This window comes from Aphis gossypii, chromosome X (assembly GCF_020184175.1).
Source record: "Aphis gossypii isolate Hap1 chromosome X, ASM2018417v2, whole genome shotgun sequence".
Lineage (NCBI taxonomy): Eukaryota > Metazoa > Arthropoda > Insecta > Hemiptera > Aphididae > Aphis > Aphis gossypii.
In genome coordinates this window covers 222,031-234,121 of record NC_065533.1, presented here as the reverse complement: position 1 = coordinate 234,121, position 12,091 = coordinate 222,031, and the positions used below count along the sequence as shown (strand labels likewise).

At 26.5% G+C, this 12,091-nt stretch overlaps 1 pseudogene; it reads right to left on the bottom strand.

Annotated features, from left to right (window-relative positions):
• Positions 1 to 5,682: 5,682 nt before the first annotated feature.
• Positions 5,683 to 9,675, bottom strand: LOC126551664 (uncharacterized; annotated as a pseudogene).
• Positions 9,676 to 12,091: the final 2,416 nt, after the last annotated feature.

Below are 12,091 nucleotides of genomic sequence, written 5' to 3'. Positions count from 1 at the left end.
GAATTCACTAATAAAAATATTATCCAGTTCATTAATATATTTAACAAATTGATCTGGTGGTACTGTTAAATTTCCATAATTTGAATTTTCTTCATTTCGATATGCTTTAAAATAGGTAAAGAATAGTGATTGATCTAACTCATTTTGATCCCTAGTATAATTTAAACAGACATGACATGAATGTTTTTCGAGACATTTTTTTATTAAATAGCCAGAAACATATGCAAGTGCATTACTAGCGGGTATACACAAATTGCGGTAATTAACAGTACCAATTTTCAAAACATTATCACTAAAAGGATTTTTGTCTGAAAATAATAACTTAACAGAACCCAATGCAGGAGCAACTTCACTAATATTCGTCAAAATTTGATCTAAATTATCCAAGCAATTAGCCCTATCGGAATGCTGGAAAAAGTTTAGTAAAAAAATTTTTTTAAATGTCCATAAAAATTGAATAGGGGTAGGATTCACATTGTTACCATTTTGATTACGAAAATTACCAAACAGATTTTCTATGGCATCCGAATTTATTCTATATGTACATAGTGAATATTCAGGGGATTTATCAATGTCATCCCATAATTGTAACAAAGAATTTATAGTAATTTGCCAACCATTTAAAAATTTAATTCGATGTGTAACATCATTATTCACTAATTCACCGTCTAAAATATTGGTTTCCAAGACACGCATACATTTAAAAACATCTAACATGTATATTAAGTGTTGTCTTTGGGAGATAGTGTTTTTAAAAGGTCGATTGAAGTCCTTACTTCCCGTTTTAGGCTTTGAATTAAATATGTCAAATAATTTGTCCATATAATCTATAAAGATGACAGTAGTTTCAGCAGTAAGTGGCAATATACCGCCTTCTATACAAGTGCGCATACCGGCTGCTACAGGCCATTTTAACAAAACTTTTTACAACTAAAGATAAATTAGGTGGTAAATGTATATCACAAAGTCATAAAAATGATTTACTGATGATAAAGTGTCATTAATTTGCTTTGATAACGTTTCAACCTATTTTTCTAAATTGGCACATCTATTACTGAGTTCACTTACTTTACCTTTTAGATTTAATTTTCTTGGTGTGTTCAAAGTAAGTTCTTTTGTACTTTGTGTTGATGCTGCAGATGAACTTGGTTTACTAAGTTCATCCAAAGTTGTAGTAGATGGAGATATTGCTGCTAAACAAATTTTCAAATATTGAATTAGCACTTAAAAATTTAGTAAATAAAAAAAATACAGATATGAACTTACAGGTAGATGGTAAACTCAAATTTATTTGTTCGTCAACCATTGTAGAAACATCAACAGAGATAGATGTGGTTGTATGCATTACTGAAATTAATAAAATAAAATATGAGCAAATATTGTAACATTTTAATATGTATACCTAATATCTAGATTCTAGATTATAATGAGTATGTTTATAGAACAACACTTTATACTCATAATTACCAAACTCAGTAGGCACAGCAGTTATCAACAATCGAGTTTTCTCTGGGTTTGAAAACATATTCTCCTTAAAATGGTGCATACATACTCTATAATTGTTATAAAGGTTATCAACAGATTTTGAACAAAGTTCTTCCTTTCCACAATTCATTAACCATTCTTTAGACCTATAAATTAATGTACGTCATTAGATTGAAGCAATTTCTTAAAAACGAACTAATATAATCATATAATTGTTTTAATAAATTACTTACCGATCCAAATCTTTGGGTATTCTAAAAAAATGCAATTTTTTTCCTTTGTTGTACTTTTAGCATTTCTGCAATTTTTAACAACACATGCGAGCACCATGACAGCCAATACAATTTATTCAGTGACAATAGTTAAGTTGGATAAATGAAATGGTTTTAAACTTGAATCTCAAGTCTAAACACTCCAAACTCAAAAAGTCAACCGTTAAAACACAGAATAAACAATAAATATCAAAACAATATTATCACAAAATAATGTTGATATTATTTTCCTCCAAAAAAATGGCCGCTTATTATTGATAACATTATGAGTGTCCAAAGCCTGATACAATTATAGAATATACCATAGAGTATACTTAATGGAATATACTCTGTGTCTACATAGAGCATTAATGCATTATGCATTATTTCCGTGGATAGAACCAGACAACACACCAAGCGTGCAAGGACCGTCCAGTGGTAGTGTTTTTTTACTTCCAAAAATAGCCCAATATGCTCGCGCAATGTTATTGTGTATTTAATATTTGTATTAATAATATCAATACAGTTGTTTTGATGTTATCGGTGCCGCTCGGACGGTACAAAAAAATTGGACGATACTGTCGACATTGCTACTTTTTATTAATATTAACATTATTTAGTCAACTAAAAACTTATATGATTAAAAATAAAAGTTTCAGTATTCAATCGCCATTTGTTGAATAGAGGCTACAGGGCCCCATTTATATAACATAGCTAAAGGGCCCTGGTGCAATGCACCTCCTACACCCCCTCTAAGTACACTACTGGCGCTTACTATCCCGACACGTGTTATGGTCATAGTAGCATATGCATCACTCTCGACACGAGGCATGGTCATACTGACTTAGCCTTGATATCTCGTAGCCCATAACAATACTAATTAGTTTTATTCAAATTGTCCAGGTTCATATAGTGAAGCAAAAATAAAATTGCCATTGGCAATGCACAAATCAGACTTATCAAGTACTGATGGCATTGATGGGATGACAAAAATAAAAATAAAATATCCTTATTATAGAGCTCAAAGTTTGTCTCCTTCTTTAAATCTGAAATCAGTTAAACTTGAAAAAGTCAATAATTCAAAACAAATAAAAATGTCTTCTAATAGCTGTCCTCCTCGTTATCAAGGTAAAATTCAAAATGTTGTTTTTGATGTGAAACATCTTATGGCACGGTAGTGAGAGCGACTGTGGCGTGGCGACGCGTCCCACTCGTGGCTCGTCGGCTAAATTCGCCGAAGCTCGGAGATTTCCTCTATGTTGTTTTGAGCGGAGAGTTATCATAACGATATATAAATATATATTTTTTAGTGAAAATATTATAAATATAATGGAACAAGACAGTGCCAGAAAAAAAGAATTAAATTTCAAGTTAACCAAAATGCAGGTCGGAGTGAAATGTCTCCGTCATGTGCTTTTGACGTATATCCTGATTCACAATTTACTGATTCGAGCCAAAAGTTAGTTTGTTTATTTTATTAAGAATGATCTCTGTTTTATTTTGTTAAAAAAATAATGGAAGTAATAAGTCATAATTTTATCAAATCAACTTTTTTTCTTATCGTAATACAAGATGCATGTATTGTAAAAATAAGCCGTTGCGGGACGCCTGAAAAATGTGAACATCAACAATTTTTACATACTTTCTACATTGCTCTGATAATAAACTGATTTTTATTCAACTTTTCGTTCCAATTTTCACATTTTCAGTGTAGACATGAAGAGTGATCGTAAAAAAGAGAGTCAGCGAAAATATAGAGAACTACACAGAGAACAACTTAAACAACGTGAAGCAGAAAGAAGAAAAGTCAAAAAACGTTCAGCAGAGAGAATATGATTCAGAGGAAGCAGAAAGAATGGGAAGTCAGCAATATGTACAGTCGATTGCAAGTAATTCGAATTCAGATAATGTATAACAAGGCAACATACAACATTTGGAAATAACACAAAATGATGTTATATTATATTGGTAAGATATCTCTATAATGTTATTAATTATAATTATCATAACATGTAGGCATGATGCAGATGAAGCAAACAGTAATCAAGCGCAATCCTCTCAACATTACAGTAACTTTCGAATGCATTCAATGCCTTATAAATATTTTCACGATAATTTCAAAAATAATAAGTTTGGCATCGCCTGTTCGATAGACTGTTTGCTATAGACTTTCGTTCGAGAAAGATTTGAAAAACCCATCACTTGCTCATGGAGATATCATAAACATAATTACAGTAAATATTTCATTTTCATGATATTTTATTACTTAAACTATTACTATTGAAAATAATATTTGAATTATTCTTACAAAATGCAACAGATATAACTACTTTGAAAATTTGTTCGACTTGCAAAGCATCTATGGATAAAAATAACATTCCTAATTATGCAGCATACAATGGATTTAAATATCCTGAAATGCCTCTATACTTACCAAAGCTTGATTTTCTTACTGAAAGATTACTCTCTCCTCGTATTTTTTTCATGCAAATAAGAAGACTAAGACACGTACACGGACAATTTTGGAATATATAGAAAAATTATCAACGTTCCAGTTAGTGTGGACACAATGATTCGTGCAATTCAAAGAAATATTAATGATGAACATTGCATTGATGTACATATACAGAAGAAAATAATTCACACAAAGTTTTTCGTTCATGGTTTAATCAATATTAGCTCTATCAAAATGTGGCTGCAGTATTTACTTGATACATCTTTCTATAAACCTTATCAGATTAAAATCGATACATCATTTTTCAATCAAAATATTCCAAATATTTCACAATATGGATTAACTTCATTAGATGCATTTGAGTTAGAATTTTTCTCTGAAGTGTCCTTAACTAGTTTCTGATCCTAAAATATTATAATAAAAATTAACACTCAAATATGAATTTGAAAAAATGTCTTAGACGATGATCTACATGTTTCCTCTAAAGACATTGAATCATCCAGATCTGATTTTTTTTTCTATGCATAGTTGCTTATCCTACAATACAATATACTAAAAAGTTTTATATGGGTACACTTATATTAATAAAACTTATTGTAATTTATATATTGTAAATTGTGATATTTTATGATACATTATTATCAATTTAAAATTTCAGACTTATAACTATTCCCAGATAACAAATGTATATTCTAAGAATATTAATATAACATTTTGATAGCAATATCAATATTTTGAATTAAGTTCAACAATATTATTTGAACATTGTTAAAATGTTCTCACTTCATTAATGGTCCGCTTTTTTTATATTTTGAGAATGTTATGAATATAACATTTTTTGAAATTTATAATTAAAATGTTTAAGAAAACAGAAAATTAAATGTTTTTGAAATGTTATACTTATTTTTTGTTGAGAATATTGTGAATTAAACATTTTAAAAATAGTTCACCTAAAATATGTTTTTACTTTTTAAGTTATATTTTATTATTTACTTCACATTAGACATGTACCTTATACTATATTATGGTTATGTTTTACCTCATTATAAATAGATATTGATATAATTATAAATGTATTAATAGTATTTAATTAAACTATAATATATGGTACCTAATGGTATATTGCTATCACATATTATTTATGTATATATTGTATAGGTATGAATGTATTATAATTTATAATATACCTATTCCTATCTAAACTAAAAATACTACTTGTCTAATCCAGAATAGGTAAACTGAATAAATAATACATTTGAATTTTGAATAGGCACTGTGCAATTTATTAACATGCATACAAAATTAATTATATAATATTAACATTAAATAAATTTAATTAGGTACAAATATATAAATAATATGATTATTAGGATATTATACTAATATTATATATGTTATAACTTCACTATTGAAAAAATATATAATAATAAGACAAATGTATGGATATTATGTCTTTGTAGTATAGTATAACATATTAATAAAATTTATGTATTAGGAAGACTGGAGACGAAACTTGGCATGCGATAACCAAGTAGCCAACGGCACATCAATTTCTTTATCCAATTTATTTTGGAATTTAGGATTAAGTCGTATGGTGTCTGAAACATAGTATTATAATTATTTATTAGTATTAAGAAATATACCTAGCCATAAAGTAGTCCAAAGAGAAGACTATTGGTATAGTTTATAGATAAATTAATGAATTTGATATAGAGAAGTGGAGGACATTCTACAATCTACAGCATGTATATAATATTATGGTAATATATGGTACCAAGAAAATCCTTAGGTTAACTGAATAATAATAGGTAATAATCATTTTTTTGATTAGAAATTTTGACATATTGTATTATTGTACAATATATACATGGACAAAATGTATAAATAGGTGTACTTTCTTACAATTAAAATTATTAATAAAACAGGCTTTAAGCTATAATATATTATAATCATAAATGATAAATCATAATAATATCATCTTCAAATTATTAAAAATACTCGTATCGGCGCCCCGGGATCGGATATTCCGTAGAAGGGGAAATTGGAAGGCTACACTGTCATCTATGCTTTTAGTGATAAGTCTCAGTTGTGATAATACACTGAATTCTATTTATATTACACTAATATAATAATATTCTATGATAATATAATAGAAGTCTATTATTCTATATTGTGATAATATTATAATTTTATAATATTGTTAGTTGTTAGTTGTTACAGCTAGCTGAGTGCTGGCCACTATAGGTTACAATATTATAATACCTGCCTAGTTTAATTCAATACTTTAGTTAATTAATAATTTGTTTTTCGAATATTGTCATACAGTTTTCTGTAGTTCTGTAATTAATAATTATCAGTAAATCATAATGCAGTTACCACTTTTAAATAAATTAAATGTTTTAAATTTCTAAATTATTATGATTACTATACTGATGACTCATCAGTGATGAGTAAATTTCATTTTTGTGAGAATTAAACACTAATTGTATAAATTAATTGATTATATTATATTTCTATTTACCAATTAATAAACGATAAGTGGATAGTTGAGAAAAGTTCTTTTTTTCTTGAAACCTAATAGTGAATAATTGCAAAGCACTTCATCTACAATCATTTTGGACATCAAACGCCTTGTGCTATCACCAATATCTTTGATGCCAATCAGCACCGATAGTTTTGATGTCTGTGAAACAAATCAATGCATTTAAATATATTTATTCTTACCACATAGTAAAAGCCTAGGTAATTATTTATATTTTAATATTATCTAAAATCACTATAGTCTCTAGAAATTAATTACATTACCTACATATTTTATTTATGAAACTAAATGAATGATTTAATTTTAATTAATAAATTTATTTTATTAATTTAATTTATCCCTGTAATAGTCCTATAAAGTACTTAGTAAACTTCAGTAATTTATTTTATAGAATATAACAGAATCATAGAATTACACTTTAAGTACCTTTTAAGTTTTTTTTTATATATATAATTGGTAGGTAAATTCTAGTAGAATTATTATTAGCCACTATATTTATATCATTATTAAACTATATTACATATGTATTAATAACGGAATTAATAATGAACACTATTTTTTTTTTTGTTCTAGTAACTAAAGTAGGTAACTAGTCATAAAACTATATGATCTAAATTTTTATTGTAGTGCTTTTTTAAATTTAAATAGAACCTAAGGAGTCATTATAGTATTATATTATACTCACTTTTATTAAATAGGTAGTAAATATAGGTATTAAAAATATATGTAAAATTACCGCAGTATTTTGAAATATCTTATCGCTTTTGATTCTTTCTTCAAATATTTCTAGTTCTTCTTCTGTTTTTATTGGGAATATATCATCAATTGTTATTGAAGAATTTTGGTTAGAAATTTGGGAAGCAATGGTTTGTCCAGTACTTTTTAAAAAAGTGTCAAATGCGTTTATGGTAGCTTGTTGAATGTTTAATGTTGAGCTTAAATTAGATATTTCATACTTAATTTTACTTAATAAAGTCAGGACAAGGTTTTGAAAATCTAAATAAACATGAAATATGAATAAATACCTATATTATTATAAATAATGATTAAAAGCAAACAATAAAAAAAAATAATACATTTTAGAGTATTTAGGTTTACAAAAATAATCACGATAAATTGTTCTTTTTCAGTAATAGTAATTTAACATGAACATTATTAAAATTAATACTAAAAACTAAAAATATTATATTGAAAAAAGATCACTTTTTCAAGTCTGTAGTTATTAGATCTATTCAAATCCTTAAACTACAATTTTTTCATGCATATTTTGATTTCTATTTTATTAATATTAATATATTATATACTTAATGACTACATAATATACTTCTAAAATTAGTCACAAAATATATTATATTAAATATTTATCCAAGAGTTACATACCGCCATTTTTTATTTCATTGTTTTCGGTAGAAGAATTATTATTAACATTGTTTTTAATTTGTTGAGCATGTATACCTAAAAATTAATTAAAGTTCAATATTTGTTGCTAATAAGATACCTGGATATAATAAAATTATCTATACAATGGTTTAAAATAAATAGATACTTTAACCGGATTATCACAGGAGATATCTATCTTTTTTGAAAAATAATAACAGATGTATTATACATATATGATATTAGTATATGTATTATATTATATACCTTCTGATAAATTTGATGGTTGTGAGAAACATAATTTTTTTTTAACATTATTTGTCTTTAATGTCTTTAACACTGGGGTATCTGGAGTTAGTTTGTTTGGCTGTGACATAAATATTGTTGACTTGTCTTGTTTTGGAGATGGAGAAGTCATCAAATGATTAATAGGAGAATCATGATCATCCTCAACCAAAAACTTCCCAACAGGAGAATTGAAAATATTTGGACTTGAGGGAACGTTGTTATAATTTCTGATCATTGGACTCCTGTTTGGACTTGGATAATCTAAATTAAGTAATGGAAGTAATTTATAACAGCAAATTACATATATAAAAAAATGAAAGTAAATATGTTAATATTAATATTTTTAATATGAAACTGTAGAATAGCAGGGTTAATTATATCAATAGTATGAATAGTGATTTAAATAATTTAGGTAATCTATTTTACCGTTTGAAACCCCAGGTAAATGATATTCAGCATCTTTATCAGAGTCATACATATCTATAAAATTTTCATCTTCTTCAATAAATTCATCATTTTTTCTTTTCTCTGTTAAATTGTTAAATATATAATATTAAACATTTTATTTTTACCATAAATGTAGCAAGCATTTACATAATATAAGAAAATATGTAGATATAAATTATTTTAGAAGCAGGTTTTTTTTTTTGTTTTGTTAATTATTTAGAAAGTATAATATAATATTAAATACATATATTATATAGGCGTGGTCTTGAAATTTAGAGAAAATTAAGTATAAATTAAATATCTTACTAGATTTTAAGTTGGAGGGCTTTCTATTTGTTTGTTTTCAAACGTTTTTCTGTTGACTTTTTTACATATATATCCATCGTTTGCAGATAATTCTGAAGAATCAAGCAGCCTTATTGGCTTTAGCACGGGCTTCTTCTAAGCTTCCTAAAAATAATATTTATTGTAAAACTTTATTGTTACGTTATATAAATTAATATTTAAACATCTTAATTTATGTATATTAACTATCATCTACCTATTATTAATTATTCAAATCTTACCATATTTACGTCCTAATATCCTTGCTGGTAACCAATTATACTCCAACTTATTTGGATATGTTTTTTTTTCAATTAATTTTTTTGCATTTTTTTTCAAAATGGGCCATGCACATGTTTTAGTTTTTCTATTATACCATGTTTCAGGCACAGATTCAACAGAATCTTCATCCAAGAAATGAATAACAATCCACATTTTTAACTATGTAATACCTATTAAAGTTAAAATTAAACAATATAATATGTTACAAATAGGTATATTTAAATGTAACCAAATAAATGGTATAAATAATTATATAAAAATTAATTTTTAACAAAAAAAAAAAAAAAACAACTTATAATAGTAATCTAAACGTATTTGCTTTTAATGCCTTAATATTATATAAATAACAAATATGGTAACAGGTAACCATGTGAAATATTAAAAACTCATTATTATATAACTAACTTCTAAGCTATCTGTTTTGTATTAGGTATATCATTAATTATTTAATTATATTATAATTTATAATCAATGGTTATAGTGAAAAATGAAATTTATAAGCAATGAAATTTGTTTTAAATATTAACTATTAATTTAAAAACTACCTAAGAAAAAAAAATGTTATAATTTATTCGAATAAGATATAAGGCTAAGTGTGAACTATTGGCATAACAATTGAATTTTCATTGTGAACTAAAAATAACATTTTTTTATAGATTTCACAATCTTCAAAGCATTTTAAATTTTCACTTAATTTTGTACAATAAAAATGTTAAATATTTTTGAATCTACTGGCTTTTCAAAAAGTGATGTTTTTCTCTCAAATGATTTTCCAATAATCATGATTTTATTATTTGAAGTCTTAACAATATTCAAACATTTGATAATTTCTCCAGATTTAGTTAAAATATAACTTTCGCGATCAACTTTGGTATTTAATTTTAATGTATTTTTTATTAATTTATAATACTGCAATCCATTAATATTTTTTACTAAAGGACCATTTTTACGACTTTTTAATAATAATGTTTTTTGATTTGTCGAGTGATCTGATAAACTTGAATTGATGCTCTTATTATTATACATTTCATTATATCTGTTAATTAATTGTTCCAGCGGCTTATCATGTTTCCTAATTTTAGATTTGAGGGTTTTCATGTAATTCTCGAAAGGAAATGCGCTACAATTATCGAGTGGTCCATGAATCCTATAGTCATCAACTATATGTAAAAGACCATGAATGTTGTGAGAAACATGCTGACGACCATACATTTCTTCAAATGTTCTCACAAAATAGTCTAACAATGACTCAGCATAATCTATATAGCACTCATAGTCTGGACTCAGTAGTATTAACATTGAAACATATAAACTCATAAAATTAGTATATATATTCTTATTTAAAATGTTTTTTAGTACAACAACCCCAATATATAATAAAAATAAACGCAATTCTGTCGCTTTCCATCTACTAATGTCTTGAATATGTCGGGTCTTTCTCACAAATTCTGATGGAATGAATGGTTTGAGATCTAAAAGTGATTTACTTAATGCATGAATACTTTTACTTGGAAGTCTAGTTTGCATTGGTCCTTTATGCATCCAAAGTGTAATAAGTTTTTTTGTAACCCCAAGACACACCAAATGCATATAATCAAGGGGAAATGCACTAACTATATCTAAACCTGGTAACTCTACCAGTTTTGAAATTGTCCCAATATGCGAATCTTCATATTTCATATTTACATAATCATTATGTGTTTTTTTAGCTGACTTATTTTTAGAGTATGGAAAACAAACTCGTTTTTCATAATATTCACCTTCTTGAATACATCTACTACATGAATAAAATCCTGAGTGGCCTTTGGTATTTAAAATAAATGACTTTGCAGGTGCATCACAAATGAATAATTTAATTTCAACCTGTATTCTATTTCCATTCAAAACAATACCTTCAGCTATTAATTGTTTTGTTTCTAATATGAAGTCAGATAAAAATTCATCAGTACATTTTGGTTTTGTATACCCGTGGTAAATTCCAACTGGAAAAACATATTTTTCTGTTCCTATAATATAAGCCAATATCGGCCAGAATTGGCTGTTGCTACTTTTAGTTAAAGGCAACCCATCAACCCCTATGGCAAGATTTATTTCAGTCGATTTAGTTGATAAAAATTTTTTGATACCATTTTTCAACCCAAAGTGATAATAGCGACCAGGAGTAACACTTTTGATATTTCCTATTGTTAACTTGGGCCTTGCTAAAAGAGTTCGACAATCTTGTGGTAATTTTTCTGTTTTTATTACTTCATAGCGTTTCAAAAGTTTTAATAATTTGTTAACAGTTATTTGTGGAACGTTACATTCAGTAGCCCAACAACCAAGTTCAGTTTCAAAAGAATCATTTTCAATAGGCATTAACATTTCTTCACTTGAAATTTCATTATGTGAATAAAAAGGTGATAGAGGATTTGGAAGCTCATTATTTACTTCTTTATTTAAATTTAAGCATGACGAATTTGGAGATTTGGAGTTAGGAAATATTATGTGTTCGTTTTTTGATGATACAGTATTAGGCAGTTCATTTTCTTCGTTAAATATTATCTGTAATATATATAGCCTGTATTAGATGATGACATACAATTTGATTTAATTGTCTGAGTAATAATTTTATTTTTAAAAATTACTTGATCTTGATGA